This window comes from Rhinoderma darwinii, chromosome 5 (assembly GCF_050947455.1).
Source record: "Rhinoderma darwinii isolate aRhiDar2 chromosome 5, aRhiDar2.hap1, whole genome shotgun sequence".
Lineage (NCBI taxonomy): Eukaryota > Metazoa > Chordata > Amphibia > Anura > Rhinodermatidae > Rhinoderma > Rhinoderma darwinii.
Genome location: NC_134691.1, coordinates 139,059,886 through 139,085,807, shown reverse-complemented (window position 1 = coordinate 139,085,807; position 25,922 = coordinate 139,059,886). Strand labels below are relative to the sequence as shown.

General features: G+C 41.9%; 1 long non-coding RNA gene across 1 annotated transcript; it reads left to right on the top strand.

The window, feature by feature from the left end:
• The first annotated feature begins 17,484 nt into the window (after window positions 1-17,484).
• On the top strand, window positions 17,485-25,703 carry LOC142652727 (uncharacterized). The gene is made up of 4 exons (XR_012847903.1): window positions 17,485-17,573; window positions 20,770-20,856; window positions 24,561-24,590; window positions 25,465-25,703. It is a non-coding gene; the product is annotated as an uncharacterized LOC142652727 (long non-coding RNA).
• The last annotated feature ends 219 nt before the right edge of the window (window positions 25,704-25,922 follow it).

Below are 25,922 nucleotides of genomic sequence, written 5' to 3'. Positions count from 1 at the left end.
TAAGGGGGTACTATACTGTGGGGGCAGTAAAGGTGGCATTATACTGTGTGTCGGACATTAAAAGGTCATTATACTGTAGGGGGAAGATATGGGGGCATTATAATGTATGGAGGACACTATAGTGTCATTATACTGTGTGGGGGCATTAAAGCGACATTATACTGTGTGGGGGCAATATACTTTGTGGGGGTACTAAAAAGGGCATTATACTGTGTGGGCACATTATACTCTTTTTTGGGGGGCATTTTTAATATGATGGTGTGGGGCGCTGAAAGAAAATTTTGCAAGGGCACCATCTATTTTAAGCCGGCCCTGGCCCCCTCTCCACCCTACTCCATCTTCATTGTTGCGGTGGTCATTCCTATGGAAACGACCACCACCGCAATTTGAAATCTCCTGTCATGCTTGCGCAGTTCACCTTGCATCAGCTGGCTGGATTCCCGGGAGCGCTCTGAGGCTGCAATCTTCCGACCCTTCTTCCTCCCCTGCTGGTCAAATTATTTGTAAGAAATGGCTCCAGGGCTAGCACAGCGACCCTGGAGCCGTACCTTTCTTTTGCACTCGGCACGGCGTTCTTTGTGAGCCTGATGCTGCTATCAGAAGTTTATGATAGCAGCATCAGGAGGCCGCACAGAGATGGTGGCGAAGAGAGAGATGGGTAAGCGACATGCCGACATTTCAGGAAATGCCTGTGTACGAATTGCGGGGAAAACAGGAGGATCCATGAGAACTATTCAGATGTGAGTGACTACAAGGTGTGCAAAATGCTACTTTTTTCATATATACATGAATAGCCTAAAAATTTTTTTATTAACAAGGGATTTGGGAATAACCCTTTAAGTGCCAATCCACAGATTTCCAATTCTTATTTTTTATTATATATTCTAATGTAAAGATGTGGTATAGTATTATCATTAAAGGCCACAAACACCTTTGAAATAGTTTTTTTTATTATTTTATTGCTCCAGAGCATCTAGAAATAATAAATAAGCAACTTTGCAAATAGATTCAAAATATCTTATCATTTTCTATACAGCTCTTGTGAAAACTTACTGTATGTTTTTCCATCCACAGATTACAAACAAACCATGTGTAGTTTTATTTTTGTATGAGTCTTCTAGTGGCCTAAGTTAGTGATACGGACAAGTAGCCAGCGGTTGACAAACCAATAAGAAAATGGTCCTCACTTAAATGGAAGCTAGGGCTGGAAGACCTTGAAATATTTTTCTTCTGTGCTGACACCTACTCCATTTGTTAGATCCCCACAAACATATCCATCCATTAACCAACAAATGAAGGTTTGGTAAATGTACAATGTCTAGCCACAACCAGACATGTGGCTTAGAGGAAGAAGCACAAGAGGCCTCTCTTCTGGGATGAAATAGAACTCTGGAGCATGAAGAGCAAAGCCATTTCCAACACCTATGTCTCATAATGTCTTATGTACAGATCATTGATGTCAGGTGTCGTGATATAAAGGACCATGCAAGTCCCTTACCAGTAGAACAATATTTTGTTTAAGTTTTTTTCCCCAAAGTCTACAAGAGATGGAGGACTTGTTGGTAAGGCCTTCAACCAACTCTCAGAGGAGAGGGAACACTGTAACTCTCTATCCCAAGCCAGCACACAAGGCAAGGGGGGGGGGGGGGCGGGTAGTTATCCATTACGCCTATGAGCATATAATAAAGAAGAGATTATGTTGGTTGGGGTTGTGGATTGCGTGCTGTGGAGTTTTTATGGGTAAGAAATTATGGATCACATGAATTAACACTGTCTTACTGTCAACAATTAACTTTTTCTCAGAGACCTTTTTGACATAAAAGGAATCATGTGTACTTGTATATAATAGGGGAAAATAGAAAGTTTTTCTCCAGCTCACCAGTCTTGGCATTTTTATCCCAGGTTGCGCACGGATCCTCGAGGTGGCACTCGGTTAAATCATGATACAAAGATAGAAAAAATTCGATCGAGCGCTGTTTTTAAAAGGAAAAATCTTCCACTTTATTGAAAAAACTTTTAAAATTTACACAAGCACAGAGGGGTGGTTTCACGGAGCCTACGCATTTCAACCGATTCACTCGGTCTTAATCATGACATGCCATGATTAAGACCGAGTGAATCGGTTGAAACGCGTCAGTACTTTGCATCAGTACTTGTATATAAATCTGATATGTTTTTATTGTTAATAGTTTACTCTATAGCAAGAAACATTGTTCCTTTCTAAGCCTGTGTAGTTTCTACTTTATCCCAGTCATAGTGTAAGGTCAGACAACTGAACATTTTACCTACATCTTGCTTCTTTGAAGTGGCAGAGGAACCCTTAGGGCCTGCTCAAAAAAATTCTGACTCAAATCAATGCCCACAACTGTCCAGCTGTGAAGAAAGTGGGATGAGTAGAAAAACCTGGTAGAAATTCATGGCCTTTCAAAGTAATATACCTCAAGGACTGGGCTTAACAGAGTATTGAAGGAATTTTACTGAAAAGATGTTCATGTCATTTGCAAACCTGTCATTTCATGCTCTGGTAGACATTGATGTTTGCTTCTCAAATATGTATTTAAATCTACAGCTAAATAACTCCTTGAAAGCAATGTTTACACATTAATTATGCATACACCATGGGATTTATTCATAATGATTGTGAGCTAGAGGACTCATATTATGAGTTGATGCATGAATGACCCATCTCTTTCTCCCTCTTTGTATGCATATAGAAAACACTTATTTTCTTCCTAGCTCCATAAAATAAATAATATCAACAACACTATCATTTATACATATCATTAGCCACATTTTATTTAATTTCCATAAAATTCCATTAGATATAGTCAACTGTCAATTTTGAGCTTGGTACTATACATACACACACACACATACACACACTCACACACTTACAAATATATCATACAGATGTGACAACCCTTACCTTTTGCTTGAATTTGGTTAAGGACCAGATTTGTTGGGTTACATTTTAAGTATGTTAATAAACAATTTCTAAATATAAGAAATATTTAATCATAAGTTTATGGCTTTATGGTTCTTTCTGTAGAGTTGCCTTTCAAAGCCATAGAAAAAAACGTATATGGAAAAAATGTTGCCCTTCAAAATTACTAAATGCAAACAAATTGTTTACACTGTGTCCTAGGGGTGGTGAGTAGCCATTGACTTTGAAAAATGTACATACTCTTACTTAATGACCATTTTGACTTAAGCTCTACAGCCTGCACTGCATTATGTTTCACTTGGAAGGTTACCCACATTGTTTCTATGACTTAGGCCCCATGCACACGACCATAGTTTTCATCCGTAATTACGGATCCATAATTACGGATGAAATTGCGGACCCATTCATTTCTATAGGCCACGGACACCTTTCCATATATTTACGGATGTGTGTACATGTCGTAGGAATGTTCTGCAAAATATAGAACATGTCCTATTCTTGTCCACCATTGTGGCATGGACTCCCAATAGAAGTCTAAGGGCGCTTCCGCAATTGCGGACGGCTATGGTCCATAATTGCGAAAGTGTTTCTATGCGATGCCAGGGGACTACCCAAGATTCCTCCATGTTTTTTTTGTGGATCCGTAAATACGGATGAACTACGGATACACTACGGACCATATTTGCGGACAACGTGTAGTTTCACATCCGCAGTAAATGCGGATGACTTGCGGATGACTACAGATCCGTATTTGCGGACAATAAAAACCATTTCAGTCATGTGCATGAGGTCTTACTGTTTTATTAATTATTTAATATGTTCAAATGTAGATCTTACATATAATGTTTACTTTCAACTGTTGCCTAAAATCACATAATCAAACATATTTATTTTAACCCCTTCCCACATTTGGACATATTATTACATCTTAATTGCAGTGTTCTTGCCACAATAGGACATAATAGTATGTCCAGTAGATGGTGTGAGCATGGGAGATGTGCCCGCGCCATCAGCGGCAGGTGTCAGCTGTAATATACTCTGTGATAACTCTGACCCTGGACTGCCATTCATTTTATGGCCTCCTCACACAGGGTTTTTGTCCGATGTTTTAAACTGCTTTTAAAAAAAATACTTGCACTTTTTAAATGTAATATGCATTTCCTATGGCGTTTCTATGTGCATTTTGGTGGCATTTTTTTTTATTTTGTAACCTTTTAAACACATGTTTCTGTGATTTTTCCCATGGGCTTCTGTAGAACTGGAAAAAACGCAAGAAAAAATGCCATACCCAGAGCATGCTGAATTTTGGAAAAAAAAAACCACTGAAGCCAAGAACGCAACAAACCAAACGCTGTGTATGCAGATTTTTTAATATTTCACTATAGTCTTTAAAGATACATCTGGCTGTCATTTTTTTTAACTAAAAAAAAAAGATCAGTAAAAACCGCCAATGAAAACACCACATATAAAATGAAGAAAAACACTGCTAACTTTTCACTGACAAGCAATATTGCTTGGTATACTTAGTTTAACAAAGCATTTTGGGAGCAATCAATAAATTGCTCCTAGTGGGACTAAAACATAAGTTAAATAAAAGTGGATTAAACTATAGTTTACAAAAATATTAATAAAATAAATGGTTTCATTCAGCAAAAATGTTTTTAAAAAAATCCCATTCATATTTGCTAGTATGGTGCTCAGTGAAGAAAACAAACAAACAAATGCCTTTCCTTAAAAAACAATAAAAGTTATTCAAAAGGTCCTATGTATCCTAAAAAAAAACAACTCGCATAGTTAATCGACAGAAAAATGAAAAGATATGGGTCTTTGCAATCAGTGTCTGTCACCACTTTATGCAGCCCTCAGTGATGTCAGCTTTGTCATGGAGCTAAATGCCACTACAGAGTGGCATACAGTGTTTATCTGCAAGACATTCTGGAACATCTCTGCACAGTTAATTGCAGACCGCCCAGACATTTATATTCTATGGGCGGTCCGCAACTGGTTAAACTAATCCTGAAGACTGCTAGAAACTTTCTCATTGACCATGATCCAGAATTACTTTAGTTTCACATGATTTAATCTAATTGAAGGTGTCTTCTATGTTCCAGCTATCATGATTCTGGCAGCCAGAAACATAAATTACATTATCTTTTTAGTATGTTCAGGGATATCAAGTAAAGGTTAATTTAGTAATGCTTCCCAGGGAGATTTATTGAGGGAGATGTGTGTAACCGATAGTAAAATAAAATAAAAACGTATCCAAAAACGGTGTACTCTGGGGCAAGTCCACCAGATATGCAGTAGTGAACCCTCACCTCCATAACCTCTGAAACAGTGGGTGGAGGACCCAGGAAAGAACCTTGCCAGCCTATGAGGAGTTAGATACCATCACATGAAGAGTCTAGGGCCGTATTGATAGTCTAGCAATAGATTTGGCTATATTTTACCAGTACGAAAAACTAGATCATCCTCCCATCGCCACATATGTGAGAGTTTGTTTTTCAAGGAAATAAATTATTTATAAAAGATGTTGCCCGATCCACCCGGATTATTTCAGGGAAGCTAAAAAAAATTGGATTTGTTTTAACCAAAAAGATCCAGAGGGAGAAATAGCATGTATCGAGGAGAAATGATCATATGATTTAAAGGGGTTGTCCAGTCCCTAAAAATTGATGGCCCATCTCCACGGATAGGCCATCAATAGCTGATGGGTCGGAGTGCGACTCCCGGGACCCCCGCCGATCAGCTGTTTTGAAGAGGGTGCAACGCTTATACAAGTGCGGCTTCCCCTTCATTTCTATTTGCTCACTGTGAATCGCCGACATGGAGGTAGCGGCGATTCACAAGTATTGCAGTCTTCTTTTCCCATTCACTTCAGTTTCTCCCAAAAGCAATGTAAAAAAAATTTAAGATAACTGTCCGTAAAACTCTGATTTATTGCAATGTAACATTATTTAAACTGCACATTGAAAGCTGTAAAAAAAAAGTAAAACACCAAATTCACAGTTTTTTTGGTCACCTCATCTCCGACAAAAAATTACATAAAAAGTTCTATGTACCAATACAAACTACAGCTTTCCCCGCAAAAAAAATAAGCCATCACATCGCTCAATCAACAAAAAAATAAAAAGTTGACTCTAAGAATATGCAAAACTAGTGTAATTTTGTTTTGTTTTTTAAAGGTAATTTAATTAAGACCTCATAGAAAAACAATGGCACAAATACAGAGTGTTGCACATAGCAAGCAATACAATAGTACCAAGTGTACAAGGTCAGTTATTAACAAAAAAAACACACGGTGTAATGATGGGGGTAGGGAAACAGACAAGTGAGCCCTAATCTACCCGCCACTCAGTCCCTGCCTACTTGCAACGACCCGCCCTAGGCGACGGGGTACAACTGGGCGACGGTCCCTACGCTCAATAAGTGCACGACAGACAAACAGACATGGGTACACAGAAGCAAAGGGAAATGGGGCAGTTGACCACGGCAACACCGTGAACAACAAGAGTGGTGAACGAGCCGAGTCAAACCAGGAGTGTACGAGGTACCAAACGCAGAGCAGGAGAGAAGTGAACAAGCCGAGTCAAACCAGGAGTGTACGAGGTACCAAACGCAGAGCAGGAGAGTAGTCAGTAAGCCAGGGTCATATGAAGCAGGGTCAAATAGTACAGAAGCTGCAGCAGGGCTAGGAAACCAAACAGAAGAATCACAAGCAAGGAGGAACAGGAAAGGCAGGTATAAATAGACAGAGGGCGGGAGCTAGCTCTGTCTGGCCAGGCTGTGATAGGCTCTCCCACTCCTAAGCCTGCCATCCTGAGTGGTGGAAGATGGAGTCAGTCTCACAGACATAGAAGCAGGTGCAGACTGATTGGGCGTATACACAGAAGCTGTGCCTGGCAGATCCTTAACACACGGATCCATGTCTCACATATTGATATGCATAGAAGTTAATATACAAAAACAAAACTCTCATTATCAGCAATATATAAAAGAAAATCTGGTGAGGACTAGTCAAGGGAGGGAGAAGTTCGGTGGAGGAATGGGGGACCAAACAGAGACATCAGGACCTCTAAGTCTGGACCACTTGGTCTAAAGTAAAACACGCCCACTTGGCCATTAAGAAACTCATTAGCATAAAGCTAAAAATCGCTCATAAAGTGGTCTATTATAGATTTTTTTTCTAAATAAAAAGCATTACTGTCACCTACATTACAGTGCCGATCTCCTTATATAGGAGATAGGGCACTTATAATGTGGTGACAGAGCCTCTTTAAGTCCCTAAAGTATGAATAATTGGACACATCAAGAACATATGTAGAAAGGAGCCCTCCGCTGCTTGGAAACGTGGACAGAAGGGAGTAGGTATGTGTCCCATCCTAAATAATTTTGTTGAATAAGTCGGTCTCTCGTGGATATTAAAGGACCTATTAGAAAGGATAACATTTCTTTATCCAGAGTGGGGAACATAATTTTATCTAAATATGCCTTTAGTTCAGATGGATCATTAGAAACCTTAGAGGAGTACAAATCAGAGTAGAACGTATCAAATACATCATTGATGGCCAAGAGGTCACTGACAGGCATCCCAGTACACGAGGTGATTTCTAAAATAGGATTCGGCGTGGTGTCCACTCTCGCTAGGTAGGCCAGCAAAAGACCATTCTTAGCCCCCTGCTCAAAAACTCTTTGGGAATATAGGGACTTTCTTCCTGGTTAGCTCAGTCAATAAAAGGGTATATTCACGTTGCTTCGCCGTGAATGCAGTAAAGGCCGAGGAGTCCCTAGTCCTGAGATATTCCTCCTCCACTACAACCAATTTAGCCTCCAATCCTATACGTTGTTTAGCTAGACCTTTTCTATGTGAGGATATTGCTCGAATAACCACCCCTCTGATATAGGCCTTGAAGACATCCCACATCAGATTATTTTCAGTCGAACCTAGGTTACTAATCCAAAAATCTGTAATTTATTTTTCCAAAGATCTCGCAAACTCTGTACAGGAGAACTATGGGGGACTCAATCTCCATATTTTGCGTTTTTCAACTTCAGGGAACCCCAGAGTTATCAGGAAGGGAGAGTGGTCCAATTTACCCAAAGGGAGGTACTGTGCATCCCCCACATATGAGAGAAGCATCATTTCCAAATGCTAGGTCGATTCTGGAGAACGACCTATAGGCGGGTGAGTAGCAGGAATAAGTTAATGAAAGAGGGTAGCGAGTCCGCCAAATCTCCAATTAATGATAAGTTGCAGCCCAATTAGTCAAAGAGGAACTTGACCCTGGGACTCCCCCCAGTTTATCTAATTCAGAGCACGACAAATGGTTGAAATCCCAGAGTAACAGAAGTGGAGAAGGGCCAAGCTCTGCCACCAGCAACAACTAGTGTAATTTTTAACAATTAATTTTTTCCTTGTAAAAGTAATAAAACATAAACAAAATATGAATTTGATATTGCCATAATCGTATTGACCCGCAGAGTAAAGTTAACATGTTGTTTTTATCGCAGGTGAACACCGTAAATACGGCAAAAACATCTGAGGAATCACTATTTTTTCCCGTTCCACTCAGTAACATAACAGATACAGTAAATGGTACCATCAACAACTCCTCCAGCAAAAAACAAGCCATCATACAGCTTTATCGACAGAACAATAAAAGGATTATGACTTTTGGAAGATGGGGGGAAAAAAAGCAAAAATGAAAATCGCAAATATGGCTGCAGAAGGAAGGGCTTAAAGGGGTTATCCTGTGAATAATTTTCATGTCAAAAGTCCTGAAATTCTGTTTATAGCTGTTTTCAAGTAATTTGCTGTGTTTCTAGCATAAAAAAAATACCTTTTGTATCTTTTTATTTTTGATTCACTGCATCCCCCTCTGTGCTGCTGCTAATCTGCTGCTGTGGAGGGGCTCTGAGCAGAATGAATCTACTTTCCCTTCTAGCAAAAGACCATATTTTCTTCTTACTTCCCCTGCAGAACAAGTTACACCGCCATGCTACTGCAAAGGCTCTGCTCCTTCCCTGACAAGCAGGGAAGAAAGCTATTTCTATTGGCTGCTCTGCAGGAAACAGAGGATCACTATGTAGAGACCAGGCTGTGGGGAGAGTGACTACGCATCTGTGTCCACCAGCACGCAGCTCATTAGTAGGACATGCACATTGCTTTACACTTTAAACAACAGGTTGCATCATACTATGTAAGTGAATGTTATAACTCTGCACTGGATAATTTTTTTTTAACAGCAAGTAAATGGCAAACATTGTTCATTTTTTATGCTCTATACTATAGGATATTTAATTGTTGGACAACATCTTTAAATTACAAGAGCAATCCATGAAATATGAGGGCTGTTCCTGCTCATCCAAACAGGTTTGCAATTTCTCAAAGAAAACATGAAAACAATGCGTAATTATGGTGATGTGGAAAAACGATTTTATATTTTACTGACACACCCTGCACTTTTATCGATTATAAATTCATTACACAGATGAGCTGCATTTTAAGGGTAAGAAGCTAATTGATTTTCCTGCTGATAATGAGAGACTGATATGTAAGCTAATGAATATTGATGCAGAATGCTACATAATTATAGTTCAATAGTAATACAAAGCATCAGCATATGAAGGAAAAGCTACAATACTGAATACATAAAAAATAAGCTGTTCAGCAACTTAATAGAACCATTTGTGTTTTGTTGTCTTATATATTGAAAGGCCTCCAGCTACTTTTTTCATATGGATTATTTAAGTAAGAAACATCATTATACAATATGGATAAGTATTTTTTGCCCAAGGGATATTAACCTAATAAAAAGCTGGTTGTGAACGCTACCACTAAACAATCCTGTGATGTAGAATGAATAGTGGCCTAATATTGATATGTGTTGCCTTCGGGTCACATGTGGTGCAGGCTGTAATAAGGAGTCTACACTATAAATACTATTTTTCCTTGGCAGGTACATAAGCCATTGTATCTCCCTACCTTGTATAACAGTCAAAAATAGCAGTTTGAATGTTGCATAATTTGACCTTATAGGAATGACCTTGACCAAATAGAATATGGAAACTCACCATGGAGTTGACAAAATGTTATTGTTGAATTATCAACTTGGACTTTATAGGGTACAGTGATCCCCATCTATTTTGCTTGGTTTGATGCATAACAATGCAATGTATGTAGTTTTATCAGGATGCATTTATATAATGCAGTTTCTATTTTATCGGTTCTGTCCACTGAAAAAGATTGTGCTCAGTAGTGCAATGTAAAGTTTTAGGAAGCATGTACATGATATACGGAATATTGTGTGTGTGCAGTAATCTTTATGGGTATCTGAGGAATATAGGGTATTAATTGTTAATATTTAAGATAGAATGACTTTCATGCGGTGGCTAAGAAATGTTTTCTTGCCGCACTGGGGTATTGGGTTAAAATCCGACCAGGGGTATCATCTGCGTGGAGTTTGTATCATCTCCTAATGTTTGCATGGGTTACCTTCGGACACTGGGTTCCTCCATTTCCACAAAAAAATATATACTGATAGGTTAATTTAATACCAGTTAAGTTGTATATATCTGAGATAAGGAAATTAGATGCAACACTAATGTCAATGGTGAAAATCTGTGTGCAGCGCTGTGGAATATGTTGGCGCTATACACTGAATGGCCACTTTATTAGAGACACCCATCTAAAAGCCCATTAAACCTCCTTTGGCCTCCAGAACCACAGCAATTCGCTGTGGCATAGATTCCACTAGGTGTTGAAATTGTTCTGCAGGAATATTAGCCCATGTGGACAGGATAGCTTCTCACAGTTGCTGCTAAAGTGTCCTTCTGCCATAAGGTTAACATCTGCCATGAAGGAATGGACTTGTTTGCCTACAATGTTTAGGTAAGCCCTACTGTTCAAACGTCCATCCACAGGTATCAGAGGACCCAGAGTAAGCCAAGGAAACATTCCCCACATCATTGTGACACCTCCACCAGCCTGAACTGTTGACACCTTACAAGAAGGGTTCATTGATTCATGCTGCGTGCGACAAATTCCGACCCTCCCATCAGCATGGTGCAACAGAATTCTGGATTCATCTGACTAGGCGATGTTTTTCCACTGCTTAGGGATCAAATTTCTGTGCTCTTTTGCCCACTGGAGTCTTGCCTTTCTGTTTTCCTTGGACAGCAATGGCGTTCACACTGGTCTACTGCTGTTACAGTCCATCCATGCTAAGGAACGATGAGTTGTGCATTCCGACACGTGAATTGGAGCATCAGCAGGGTATGTGGCTGCAATTTGCTTGACTGTGCACTGCCTGCTTGTCAAAACAAGTCGTTGATGTCCACAGTATCCCCTTTGGCTGGATGTTTTTCCATAATCACACCATTCTTGATATACTCTCGACACCGTTGCATGAGAAAACCCCACAAATTTGGCAGTATTAACATACTTGCCCTGACTACACTAGCAACAATTACCATGCCTCGTTTAAAGTCATTAAGAAAGCTTGATTTTTTCCAATCTAATGTGGGTTTACACCGATCCATGAAAAACTTGCTCAATTGATTTTATTCTGCACTCTGGGGTCATGTATCTAATTTTCATACAGGGAAGCTCCATTCGTGACAGGGCAAATGTCTATAATAAAGTGGTCATTCAGTGCATATATGCAACAGGAAATATATAATACACAAGAGTTATATATGACCATATGCAGAACTCATGGATCATCTTACAGGAAGCTACTGATCTATTACATAACTATTGTATTGTACACTACCGTTCAAAAGTTTAGGGTCACTTAGAAATTTCCTTATTTTTGAAAGAAAAGCACAGTTTTTTTCAATGAAGATAACATTAAATTAATCAGAAATACACTCTATACATTGTTAATGTGCTAAATGACTATTCTAGCTGCAAACGTCTGGTTTTTAATGCAATATCTACATAGGTGTATAGAGGCCCATTTCCAGCAACCATCACTCCAGTGTTCTAATGGTACATTGTGTTTGCTAACTGTGTTAGAAGGCTAATGGATGATTAGAAAACACTTGAAAACCCTTGTTCAATTATGTTAGCACCGCTGTAAACAGTTTTGCTGTTTAGAAGAGCTATAAAACTGACCTTCCTTTGAGCTAGTTGAGTATCTGGAGCATTACATTTGTGGGTTCGATTAAACTCTCAAAATGGCTAGAAAAAGAGAGCTTTCATGTGAAACTCGACAGTCTATTCTTGTTCTTAGAAATGAAGGCTATTCCATGCGAGAAATTGCCAAGAAACTGAAGATTTCCTACAACGGTGTGTACTACTCCCTTCAGAGGACAGCACACACAGTCTCTAACCAGAGTAGAAAGAGAAGTGGGAGGCCCCGCTGCACAACTGAGCAACAAGACAAGTACATTAGAGTCTCTAGTTTGAGAAATAGACGCCTCACAGGTCCTCAACTGGCAGCTTCATTAAATAGTACCCGCAAAACGCCAGTGTCAATGTCTACAGTGAAGAGGCGACTCCGGGATGCTGGCCTTCAGGGCAGAGTGGCAAAGAAAAAGCCATATCTGAGACTGGCTAATAAAAGGAAAATATTAATATGTGCAAAAGCACACAGACATTGGACAGAGGAAGATTGGAAAAAAGTGTTATGGACAGACGAATTGAAGTTTGAGGTGTTTGGATCCCACAGAAGAACATTTGTGAGACACAGAACAACTGAAAAGATGCTGGAAGAGTGCCTGACGCCATCTGTCAAGCATGGTGGAGGTAATGTGATGGTCTGGGGTTGCTTTGGTGCTGGTAAAGTGGGAGATTTGTACAAGGTAAAAGGGATTTTGAATAAGGAAGGCTATCACTCCATTTTGCAACGCCATGCCATACCCTGTGGACAGCGCTTGATTGGAGCCAATTTCATCCTACAACAGGACAATGACCCAAAGCACACCTCCAAATTATGCAAGAACTATTTAGGGAAGAAGCAGGCAGCTGGTATTCTATATGTAATGGAGTGGCCAGCGCAGTCACCAGATCTCAACCCCATAGAGCTGTTGTGGGAGCAGCTTGACCGTATGGTACGCAAGAAGTGCTTATCAAGCCAATCCAACTTGTGGGAGGGCCTTCTGGAAGCATGGGGTGAAATTTCTCCCGATTACCTCAGCAAATTAACAGCTAGAATGCCAAAGGTCTGCAATGCTGTAATTTCTGCAAATGGAGCATGCTTTGACGAAAGCAAAGTTTGAAGGAGAAAATTATTATTTCAAATAAAAATCATTATTTCTAACCTTGTCAATGTCTTGACTATATTTTCTAGTCATTTTTCATGGAAAACACAAAATTGTCTGGGTGACCCCAAACTTTTGAACGGTAGTGTATGTTGTAGGGTAAGAGGGTTCTCTTCGTCCTACATTAAAAGGTCACTTTCCCCTTACGAAAATTGTTGGATGAAACAAATGACATCGACGACATCTGTCATTACCTTCCCAAAATTTATCCTATTTTTTTTCGTCCTAATAAAAAATTATCTTTTAGTAAATGGATATGTTAATGTTTGATTTTTTTTCAGCTATCAGTAGATTATTCAGCTGGGATGAGTGCGACTGAGGAATTCCATATAGGTAGCATGTTTGGACATTTTGTTAAAGGGTTTGCCCGACAAAAAGAAAAATTATTTATTATTTTTTTCTTTTGTAAAATAAAGAAACTTATATACTTTAGTTTTCAAACCTGCACAAAATGCAGATTTTCAGTCGGAAATGGTCGCTTGGATTCATCAGCTAAGCCAGCCCCCTTTTCGTCTCTAAATCAGCCGCGACAGTGGAAGTTGAAAGTTTCTTTATTTTCCAAAAGCAAAATAATAGTTTTTCTTTTTGTCAGGCAACCCCTTTAATAAAGTGGTGATTACAACTGATCAGGCTACTTTCAGCACATGATAGTGTGTATGAGGGCTGATTCAGACGAACGTTGCGTTTTTGCGCGAGCAAAAATCGCGGCGTTTTGCGCGCGCAAAAACCACTTGACATGTCATCCACAATTTTCTAAATACATGCATAGTTTAGGGCCTTTTAAAGAATTTAAAAAATAAACCATTTTAATAAATGAGCCTTAGTTATTCTTTTTGTTTTGATTTAATGATACAGCTTTAAATATTCTGCTTTGTGTAGATGAGGATTATTGTTCCAGTATAAGGCCTCATTTACACGAGCGTGTGCGTTTTGCGCACGCAAAAAAACGCAGCGTTTTGCGTGCGCAAAAGGCACTTGACAGCTCTGTGTGTCATCAGTGTATGATGCGCGGCTGCGTGATTTTCGCGCAGCCGCCATCATAGAGATGAGTCTAGTCGACGTCAGTCACTGTCCAGGGTGCTGAAAGAGTTAACTGATCGGCAGTAACTCTTTCAGCACCCTCGACAGTGAATGCCGATCACAATATCGAGAAGCCTGTTAAAAAAAAGAAAATGTTACCTACCGAGAACTTCCCTCCCGGCCGTTGCCTTGGTGACGCGTCCTTGGTGACGCGTCCTTGGTGACGCGCCTCTCTTGACATCGGGCCCCACCTCCCTGGATGACGCGGCAGTCCATGTGACCGCTGCAGCCTGTGCTTGGCCTGTGATTGGCTGGTGCTGTCATTTGGACTGAATTGTCATCCCGGGAGGTCAGACTGGAGGAAGAAGCCGGGAGTTATCGGTAAGTCAGAACTTCTTTTTTTTTTTACACGTTCATGTATATTTGGATCGGAAGTCACTGTCCAGGGTGCTGAAACAGTTTAACTCTTTCAGCACCCTGGACAGTGACTATCTCCTGTCGTCGCGTACCGGAAATTTTTTTGCCGGGTTCGGCCAAAACGAGTTCGGCCGAACCCGGTGAAGTTCGGTTCGGTTGTCCGGGTTCGGTCATCTCAAAGACACTCCGTTTGGATGTTTGGAAACAGAAAAGCACGTGGTGCTTTTCTGTTTACATTCATCCTTTTGACAGCTGGTGCGCGAAACAGTCGGTTCGCACGGAAGTGCTTCCGTGCGACCTGCGTGGTTTTCACGCACCCATTGACTTCAATGGGTGCGTGATGCGCGAAATACGCGGAGATATTGAGCATGTCGCGCTTTTTGCGCAGCGGACAAACGCTGCGCAAAAAGCACGGACTGTCTGTACTGCCCCATAGACTTGTATTGGTCTGTGCGTGGCGCGTGAAAACCACGCGGCCCGCACGGACCCAATACACGTTCGTGTGAATCCAACCCTGATAGTGAGATAAGTATTCAACATGTGGCATCATCATGATCTTGATATATACTGGTACTGTACAAAAGAAATGAATGCAGGTATAATTAATATGTATACATGTTGCTGTATGTTAGCATGAATCAGCGACTAAATAGTGAGAAAATCATTTTATGGAGATAACAGGGGTTCAGATCCTACTGGTCCACTCCATCTCCAGCTGGAGATAGACTGAGGGAGTTTGACTTAGCAAAAAAAATAAAAATAAAGGTGTAGTATTGGGGAAAGGTGTCTGCTATAGCAGAGTCATAGCTAGACTTTTTTGTGGCCGAGGCAGAGTGACCATCTAGCCCCTTCTTAGCCACGCCCCTCAGCTTCAGTAATTAGCCTCCTAGCCTAAAGCAAAACAGACTAAAGTTAGCAATAGAATAACTGTCAGTTATCCTCTAAAAATAGCCAAGGTTCTGCCTGATCATATGAGTATTACATAGTCGGTAGATTCTATCTTGGTTGACAATTTTCTACTTCAAAATATCTAAATTCTTAGGCTAGCCAAACCCTTTTCTAGATTTCCCAAATATTTTATTTCAGATGCAGAGGCTGGGTTCACACTGTGCGTTCCGTAACTCCAGTGGTTTTGAAACAGCGTAGCTATCCCGTTGCCAAAACTCTCATCTTCTTCTTTAGCAAGCTTGGCTGTTCCCATACTGCCGATCATCTCTTTAGACAGAGGCCGGGGAGCAGCGTGAGCCGGAAAAGGCAGGATGGGGTCAGGAGGTCCCGTTCTAGGGATAGATGCTAGTCCTAAAGGTGGGACCCGCATCTATCGAGCATTTATGGCTTATCCTGTGTATTTGTAATAAATATCCAAGAGGGGAAAACCCCTTTAAAAACACTTAAAATACATGTATTTTAAAGCGGTGAAAAAAGGTTAGTGGGAAGGTAGACCTAATAAACATGCTAAGTAGAGTAAGAAGGCAAAAGCATGTAAGAATGTGGGGGAGAATCCCCCGCCCTTAAACCCTGTTATTTATATAACTACATACTCAAAAGGAGTTATGCTTATCTACATGCACAGTGTATTTAAGTGCTGCATATATATATGGTTTTGTTCTCTCTAAGTGGCTTTCTGCAGGATAGGAGGCCTATCCGGCCTACTGCACTTATGTGGCCAGTATGGCCTGTGTACTTATTTGTACTTCTGCTTTTATGTTAATTCACTGTAATATTGTGACTGTTTATTGTACATATATGATAATGGTTGGCTTTGATATAATTGTAGGTGCCGGGATGTACGCCCAGATGCTATTTTGTATGTATTGCTAGCGCAAGAGACGCAGCACTTGCTTTATACAACTTTGGTCTTTCCGTCAGTTAACCTGGGCTTGCGTTATAGAGAGATCTGCTTGGAGAGCTGCTGCAGCGCTGTTTGTCAGGAATGTAAAGCTGCTGGAGAAGTGAAAGCAGTATCGTTGGGCCTAAATTTTTTGTCTTTGAGCGTTGTTAGGGATCTGCCAGGTACTTCATCTAGCTATACTCCTGGGATTAATCAATCCACACCTGAGGCCAGACCTGTTCGACTGACACCATCTCCCACCAACCAGGGTGGCAGGCTCAGGAGTGGGAGAGCCTATCGCGGCCTGGTCTCTCGGAGTTAGCTCCGCCCCCTGCCCTTTATTACCTGCCCTGTGCTCTCCCTCAGTGCTTGTAATTCTTTTGGATTCCTGGCCCCACTGCTGCTTGCTCCAGCCTGCTTCTGCCGTGCTTCTGCCTTGCTGCAGTTCTGCTTGACCTGCTTTGCTTGCCCTGGCTTGCTTCTGTCTCCGTGCCCGCTCGGGTGTACTCCTTCGTCCTGGTCCTGACTGTTCGTTCGCCGCCCCGTTTCCTCGTGGCGTTCCGTGGCTACTGCCCCTTCCCTTGCGTGTTCCCTGTTTGTCTTCCTGTGCACTTAGCCAGCGTAGGGACCGCCGCCCAGTTGTACCTCGTCGCCTAGGGCGGGTCGTTGCAAGTAGGCAGGGACAGGGCGGTGGGTAGATTAGGGCTCACTTTCCCTTCACCTCCTTCCTGCCATTACAAGCGTGTTGCGGGCAGGGCCGCCATCAGGGGGGTACTGGGGGTACTGCAGTGAGGGGCCCGGGCATAAATTTAAAAAAAAGGGGCCCGCACTCTGCCGCTGGAATTAATATACTCACGGCATTGTGGCTCTTACGATTTCATTACGGTGAAAGGAACAGGTCCCATCACGAAGCAGGGGCCCGTTCATTACATCAGAATAACCGTAAGGGCCCGCTGGAGAGTGAGATGTGCCCGCCCCTCCTCCTCCACAACAGCGTGACAGCGTGCGGGGAGGAGACATCACAGCAGCGGGAGTTATGAGCTCAGCCTCGGAGGATACGTCCAGCAGCAGTCGTCGTCTTCTTCTTCAGACACAGTGAGTACTGAGTTATGTCTGTGTCCAGCTGCTGCTGCCCGGAGCCTCCTGAAAAAATCTCCTCCTGCCCCCATAGAAAGTAAATATCTTACCCCCCTCTGTATTATGTTAACACTGCAGCATAGGATTGTATCAGCTCTACGGCTCTTATCTCCCGTCCTGTGTAACATGTGACAATAAACCTGTCTTCTCCCTCTGTTTACACAGGACAGGAGAAAAGAGCCGTTGTAGAGCTGAGTGATACAATCCCATGCTGCAGTGTAAACTAATACAGACGTGGGGAAGATTTTTGCTTTCTATGGGGAGGGGGTAGAGCTAGATGATAATGGGGGCAGGGAGATGATAATGGGGGCAGGGAGATGATAATGGGGGTAGAGTTAGATGATAATGGGGGCAGGGAGATGATAATGGGGGTAGAGTTAGATGATAATGGGGCAGGGAGATGATAATGGGGGCAGGGAGATGATAATTGGGGCAGGGAGATGATAATGGGGGCAGGGAGATGATAATGGGGGCAGGGAGATGATAATGGGGCAGGGAGATGATAATGGGGGCAGGGAGATGATAATGGGGGCAGGGAGATGATAATGGGGGCAGGGAGATGATAATTGGGCAGGGAGATGATAATGGGGGCAGGGAGATGATAATGGGGCAGGGAGATGATAATGGGGGCAGGGAGATGATAATGGGGAGGGAAATTATGCTAGAGTGGGAAGGAGATAATAATGGAGGGAGGATGGCACTTGAGTAGGGATGCACGATGCATCAAAACTTTGATACGGTTTCGATACCGTGCACCCCCAAACGGTTCGATACCGTTATTTCATGTATTTCGATACTAAGCTGTGCGGCCGCACAGCTCAATATTGTAATACATGAATGTATGAGAGCGGAGCTGCGGCTGTGTGATACAGTTACGGCCCCGCTCCGGAGTCCTGACATGTGCGCGCCGCCAGGATGATGCAATGCGGCCAGCGCTGTACTAATGAGTGGCGGCACTGAAAACAGAACATGGCGGCCGCACTACAAAACATGGGGAGGGGTAGAGGAAGGAGAGAGTATACCTGGGCAGGGGGAGAAAGCTTATACCGGAGGCAAAGTTAGCAACAGTCCTGAATTTGCATGTTCTGTCTTCAGTGCCTGAACCGCCGCTCATTAGTGCAGCGCTGCCCGCATCACCTCGTGCTGACCGCGTGCGGGGCTGGGCAATGGTTGTATTACACAGCCACAGTCCCACTCTATAAAGGCAGAGATCAAAGAAACCTCTCATCTCCTCCGCTATTCCCCTGAATGCTGCGATCAAAGCTGACTGCAGCATTCAGGGGAAAATAAGAAGGGGGATGCCCCTTGGATCGCGTCGCAGGAATCCCTGTGACGCGATTGAGGGACATACCATATATGGGCAGACAGCCAGGGTCCAATGAAGGACCCCAGGACTGTCCTACCATATTTCCTGTTAGGGCATACTCAGGTCTGTCCTAACAACTGCCTGTGTACTATCCGTATATAGATATATACCAGTACATTAAAGTTTACAAAATAAAGTAAAAACATAAAGTAATGTTAAATAAAAAAAATATACACCTACACCTGTTTTACAAAACACATTAAAATAAGTCTCAATACATAAAATATACACATTCAGTATTCGCGCGGCCGTAATAACCTGCACAACAATTTTTTTGCGTCATTTATGATGTGTACGCTGTAAAAAAATAAAATAAAAACTTCTTTCACTTAATAATGTGGGGCACGAGGTGTGATGAATTTAACCTCCATGTGCCTCACATTAATAGTAATTAACCCCATCATGTATCTTACACATTAACCCATTATAATTGATGAACATGATGGGGTTAATTATTATTAATGTGAGGCACATGGAGGTTAAATTTACCATCACACCTCTTACCTCACATAAGAAATGGAAGAACTGTTTTGTTTTTTTATTACTGTTGGCAAAGTATCGCTTTGTTATCGAAATCGCAATACTACACAAAGCATCGGTACCGAAGTCCAAATTCTGGTATCGTGACATCCCTCCACTGGAGGAGGCATTATACAATGGGGGGGGGGGGTAATAATTGGGTGAAAAGTGATGATATCTGAAGGGATGGGAGAAATTATACATGGGGAGGGGTAGAGGAAGGAGAGAGTATACCTGGGCAGGGGGAGAAAGCTTATACCGGAGGCAAAGTTAGCAACAGTCCTGAATTTGCAGGGACTGTCCTGAATCTACAGATGCAGTCCCGGCAAATTACTGTCCCAGACGTGTCTCAGCCACTGCCATATTCAGAGCAGGAAAGTATCAGCTTCCTGCTCTGCCATTCACCCATCCAGGAGCGGAATCCCCGGCCAGAGAGTTGCCGACACTCTGGCCGGGGATTCCTCTCCTAGAGGTAGCCCCTGAGGTCACTGTCCATATATGGACAGTGAGGTCAGGGTCTCCTCCTGGACTGGAATCCCCTGTAGAGAGTGCCACACACTCCCCTGTAGTTAGCGCCAAACATACTCCCTGTAGATAGCGCCACACACACACTCCCCTGTAGATAGTGCCACACACTGCCCCCTGTAGATGGCACCACACAATCCCATGTAGATAGCGCCACACCCACCCTGTAGATAGCGCCACACCCACCCCTGCAGATAGCACCACACACAGCCCCCTGTAGATAGCGCCACACACACCCGCCTGTACATAGCGCCACACACACCCCAGTACATAGTGCCACACACACCCCTGTAGATAGTGCCACACACCCCCCTGTAGATAGTGCCACACACCTCCCCTGTAGATAGCGCCACACACAGCCCCCTGTAGATAGCGCCACACACAACCCCTGTAAATAGCGCTCCACACCACCTGTAGATAGCGCCACACACACCCCCCTGTAGATAGTGCCACACACCCCCCTGTAGATAGTACCACACACACCCCCCAGTAGATAGTGCCACACACACCGCCCTGTAGATAGTGCCACACAACCCCCCCCCCCTGTAGATAGTTCCACACACTGCCCCCTGTAGATAGCTCCAGACACAGCCCCCCTGTAGATAAAAGTCTAAATGCTAAACTCTGGCCACAGGTAGGGGTCTGGTGGAAAGGTGTCTGAATTACCTAACAGGTCTGGTCTAGGATCTGAATTTTTTTCTGGTTTGGTGTCTGAATTAATTTTGTTGTGTGGTTTTTACACAGATAACGTGTGTGCAGCGTGTGAAGAGAATGCAAAAGCATCATCCAGACATGCCCGTGGCGGTGGGAGATCTTAGGGACTACATTTTGGTGAGTGACTCTCCTGTGTATAGGGCTTCAGTGTAATGATTTTTGTTTATATTGCCCTCCTACACCCTGACAGATTCTACACACACACACACACACACACACACAAACACACACACACACACACAGACACACACACACACACACACACACACCTCTTCCCTGTCACTCCACAGAGCCCCTGTTAGGTTGCGTCTCCCCCCTGGCTACCACTGCTACCTTCAGTTCTCCCAGCCCTGGCACTTAGTCTCTCCCCTTTGCCCTCCGACACCCACCTCCTGTCTCTGCCCTGCTCCGCCCCTTTACATTTCACCCCCCCCTCCTAATAACGAGGGGGGCAGGGGCCCAGACTCATTGGCAGTATGGGGCCCAGAAATTCCTGATGGCAGCCCTGGTTGCGGGTGACGGGCAGGAGCCTTCCCTTTGATTGCATGTGAGAGTTGTGTGAGCAGTTGTATGTACAGGCAGAAGACTTACTTTATGAACAACAAGCAAGCAGTAAGCCAGTTGCGGCCTACTAGGCCTAATTTTGCTGGACCAAAGCCTGTATTAGGTAAAGGTGCCATTGGTCTTGTCTACGACAGCAAGCGAGTGCGCCAGCCATTATCTGAATGCCTGAATCATGTCAAAGAACTGTGCCTCTCATATTGAGAAGAACTGTTGCAGTGTTTCCTGCTGTGGCCGGTTGTGCTGAGGCATAGTAAAGTTTGAGTTTGCAACCGATCTCCTGCTTCATACCATCTTCATGCCATGACACACCTGCAAGGGCCATATACCACCCAGGCCCCCACCCTACAAGCACACAGACTTCACTTTCCACGGTGACTCGCTGGTTTATTTACCACAAGTGAACACTGTCTATAGCGGACATGCCTGTGGTAACGTGCATTACAGCCCCTACCGCTGAGGAGAGTGCTATGCCCAAGCTATTTTTTGTTTATAATACACCTCAAGCCTCTATAATAATAATAAAAAAGTTGAATGTAAAATGCATGCATATAGAGATTTGCGGCTAATATTGTGAAACTTTATTACCCAGAGCTGACTACATACTGTATTACTTAGTTTCAAGTTTGGAAGACTTGCTAAGCATGAATTACTGCAGCCCAGGATTTTATGTATCGGAAATCGGTCATTTTACTTCACGGCTGAGAAAAAAAAAAGATATTTCAAAAAATATTTTGGATTTTCTGAAAATAAATGCATTTTCGTTATTATATTATTCTTTGAGAATTTTTAATGAAATCTAAGCACAGGATTATTTTGATTTGTTCAACATCCCATGTACTATGGATGCAATATGCTTCAGAGAAAGGTAATTAAAGTAAGCAATTTGTGTTCAGGCACATTCAATCAGATAAGTATATAGCATGAGTAAATCTGTACCTTAAAAGAATTCTAGCAGTTTAAGGTGCAGGAACTAATAGAAGAAAGAAACCGAAAATCACTCAGACTCCCACACAATAATTTTGACCATGACTCCAGGATGTCAGTAGAACATTACATTGTATACATCACCATTATGAAATAACCAAGAGCAAGCAACCCAGTAAGTCATTTATATTAGGCACAAACTGTCAGCCTGACCTGGGTTTCACCCTCTACATTTATGTGCGAAGAGAAACTGGAAAGAATGAGATGAAAGCTCCAAATACATGTGCACATTGTTATGCTGCGGGATAAGATTTCCATATGCATGGGAGATTAATCTGCAAGACAATACATTTATTCGTATATCATTACATTATTTTCTAACCATTATGTGCTAGAACTGTATATTGGTTATGAGGATGTAATGTTTCAGATGAGTAAAATTCTCACTGTGTGGCTGATTTAATGAAGATATGAAGATGTCAATTATAACGTTGCATTGTGCCGAATTAGCCAAACAAAAATTGTTTCGTAATTTTCTGCTCGGGATATAGCAATAGTCTCACGACAAATGAAAATGTTACACTCAACAGTATAGAATCCACATCAAAGCTAAAGGCACTGACCAGTTACAATAAAACCCCCTGACATCTGGTTATGCACTGCAGACTTCTATAAATCTGTAGACTTCTACATGCCAGTAAGGTTATGGAGGGTCAAAACAAAATATTCTTTTTAGTGACAGCAGAAAAGAGTAAGAATATTAAAACATGCACATTTGAGGCTCTCTAGGCTTTTAATCTTCTCAACAAATTAAAAGGCAGACGCTGAAATCTTATCAGCGTTCCCAAAACAAATATCTGAAGCTGGGTTTACAAAGAGTCATTTGGACTGGGGTGGGAAATATTATCAGTCATGTACTGTATATATAATATGTATTTTACATGCTGCTAAGTGCTTTAGTAGCTCATCATAATTTACAAGAAATAAAATTGCCTTCAATAATAGTACATTATGTATTTGGGTGGAAAGAAAATCAAAGATGCAAAGGATTTACAGACGGCCGTCTTAATATCTTATTATATTACTACTACTCTGAAAATGTTAAAAAAATTTTTTAACATATGCACATTAATCAATTGAAAAACATATTCTAAAGTTATTATAGGGTTGTGGTGTAGTTAATATTGTAGAAATTATCTCAAATGGAAAAATAGAAATGCAAAACACAACTGTTATTAGAGGGGTGTTCCTATCTTAGCATGTGGTTGCAGATTGCTAGGGTATGTCATTATATTCTGATCGGTAAGACTGGATTCACACGAGCATGTTACGTCCGTAATGAACGGAACGTATTTCGGCCCCAAGTCCCGGACCGAACACACTGCAGGGAGTCGGGCTCCTAGCATCATAGTTATGTACGATGCTAGGAGTCCCTGCCTCGCTGCAGGACATCTATCCCGTACTGTAATCATGTTTTCAGTACGGGACAGTAGTTCCACGGAGAGACAGGGACTCCTAGCGTCGTACATAACTATGATGCTAGGAGCCCGGCTCCCTGCAGTGTGTTCGGTCCAGGACTTGCGGCCGAAATACGTTGCGGGCTTTACGGACCGAACATGCTCGTGTGAACCCAGCCTAAGGGTCTAACTGTTCCAAAAACGAAGACAGAGGTTTCTTCCATCCACAGCGGGCTGCCAGGAGCGCTGCTGTGCAACACATGAGTCCATGATATTGTGCATTCACACGTGGTGTATTTGACTTTGCATTTCCGCAGCGTAAAAATACGCTGCAGAAAACTACAATGTATGCCTATGGGAGAAATATTCTGCAACTCTGCAGAAGATTTCTCTAGTTGTTGCGTTGCGAAATATTTTTCTCATAAGCTTACATTGTAAAAGTTTTCCACAGTGTATGGAGCATCGCTGTACAGGGAAAATTAGTAACAGAGGAGCCACAACGTGAATTAAGGATCGGTGGGGGTCCTGGCAGTCAGACACTCAATGATAAGAAAGTGATGGCATATTCTAGAAAAGTGCTACCACTTTATATATATATATATATATATATATATATATATATATATATATATATATATATATATATATATATATATATATATATATATATGTATATATATATATATATATATATATATATATGTATATATATATATATATATATATATATATATATTAAAAAAGAAAAAACTCAAGTCTATTGCTCTACAGCATATTTCTGTTGCCGTATGATCGCAAGTTACCACGATTGTAGCCTAGCTTCAATCTTCCATGGCAGCTTGCAGGAATTCTGACCATGTCTTTTTTTCCCCATAGGAAGGCAAACCCAAAATTCACAGTAAACAGGTTTGTCCTTTTGGCATACAATCGGCCGTTATATATCAGTACATCTTGCCTCAACTGTTTTAAACAGTCCCGCTGAATGTAATGCCCAAACATAGCCTAACTTCTATCACAGAAAGCCTTATCTGTTGTCAGTTATTCCCTTTATGAGCAGAAAGGAACACTAAGACAATAGCAGCCTGTTAATAGATTCATGTTGCCCTGCTTGATCATTTGGTTTGCTGGATTATGCAATGACATGCTCTTATTGCTGCTTACTGCAGTAAGGGTATGTTCACACGATGAGAGGCATTTACGTGTGAAAAGACAGACTGTTAACAGCTGCCTCGTTTCACACGTAAATGGTCCTCCTCGTAATTTACGAGGCGTCTGAGACGCTCTGAGACGCTCGTAAATCTTGAGCTGTGCTTCATTGAGTTCAATGAAGAACAGCTCAAATTACGTGGCAAAGAAGTGCCCTGCACTTCTTTGCCGAGGCAGTCAATTTACGCGTCGTCGTTTGACAGCTGTCAAACGACGACGCGTAAATTACAGGTCGTCTGCACAGTACGTCGGCAAACCCATTCAAATGAATGGGCAGATGTTTGCCGACGTATTGTAGCCCTATTTTCAGACGTAAAACGAGGCATAATACGCCTCGTTTACGTCTGAAAATAGGTCGTGTGAACCCAGCCTAACAGTACAGGAATGGAGCAGAATTATGAAGTTTATTATATTTTTATTTGGCATTAGGGGAGATATTTAGGTGTTTTCTGACTATTGCAAAACCCCTTTAACTCATTGAACACTAGGTTGATTTTGGCCTTGAATACAAAAATATATATATTTTTTCTCTTGTCATTTCAGCTGTAATAGCTTTTTTTTTTTTAATCTTTAGGTTGACGTAGCTGTATGAGGCCTTGTTTTTTGTGGGACAAGTTGAGATTTACACGGACAATGCAAATGAAAATCTAGAAAATAACAATAACTAACCTAGAAGTGCAATAGGGACACAAAATTGTGTAGGTGCACAATGCTGTATTATATAATAAGAACTCTCTGCTGATCAAAGTGATTTTTAATGTATTAAAGTCAAGAGGATTTATCAACTATTTCTTACTGTACAAAGGCCGATACTTCATGAGAATTTACTTATTTAGTGCAATATTGTAATTTTTTTCCGTTTTTTACATGTTTTCTACATATGCAGCCAATTAAAATGTCTTGCTTACATCTTGTTCTTACCACATGGTTGATCTCTGCGCTTGATTCAGTGTCACCTTCATGTCACGCTAATAACGTAATATGCACATTTTGTGCACTGAAATGTGTGGGAAGTAATAAGACTTACAGACA